This window comes from Arachis duranensis, chromosome 6 (assembly GCF_000817695.3).
Source record: "Arachis duranensis cultivar V14167 chromosome 6, aradu.V14167.gnm2.J7QH, whole genome shotgun sequence".
Classification (NCBI taxonomy): Eukaryota; Viridiplantae; Streptophyta; class Magnoliopsida; order Fabales; family Fabaceae; genus Arachis; species Arachis duranensis.
Window position 1 is genome coordinate 75,230,029 of NC_029777.3, and position 947 is coordinate 75,230,975.

The following is a 947-nucleotide window of genomic DNA, read 5'->3' on the forward strand; positions in this document are numbered from 1 at the left end:
AGCTTTCATGTGCATAGGCTTTTCTTGGAGTTAAACACCAGCTCTGTTGCCAGTTTGGGCGTTTAACTCCAGCTTTTATGCCAGTTCTGGCGTTTAACGCCAAAAAATGGTAGAAAATTGGCGTTAAAACGCCAGTTTGTATTATCAAAACTTAGGCAAAGTATGGACTATTATATATTGCTGGAAAGCCCAAAATGTCTACTTTCCAATTCAATTCATAGCGAGCCAATTGGGTTTCTGTAACTCCAGAAAATCCATTTCGAGTGCAGGGAGGTCAGAATCCAACAGCATCTGCAGTCCTTTTTCAGCCTCTGAATCAGATTTTTGCTCAGATCCCTCAATTTCAGCCAGAAAATACCTGAAATCATAGAAAAACACACAAACTCATAGTAAAGTCCAGAAATGTGATTTTGGCATAAAAACTAATAATTATATACTAAAAACTAACTAAATCATACTAAAAACTACCTAAAAATAATGCCAAAAAGCGTATAAATTATCCGCTCATCAGGCATCATCACTGGCGTTGAACGCCAGTAAGGAGGTCCTTACTGGGCGTTCAATGCCCATAAAGGCACAACCACTGGCGTTGAATGCCAGTGAAGGTATCCATGATGGGCGTTCGACGCCCAAAGAAACACAAGTCTTGGCATTGAATGCCACAATAGAGATAATTGGCAATCCTCAGCCCACTAAGAACTTCCCTATTAAAGAACTGATGGAGCAAAAGGTTCATGAGGAGCCCATTTAAGTTCCTTTGAATGCTTGGTTAAAGATCATAAAATCTGCAGAGTACCCCTCCTTTGATGAGAAAGAGTATACCAGGGAAGAGCAAGTTGCTCGGTACCTAGAAATTCTGATGAAGCTGAATACCAAGTTGTTTGGCACAGAGCCATTGCAAAAAGAACCTCCAATGCTCACCAAGGAACTCAATGCCTTGGTTCAGC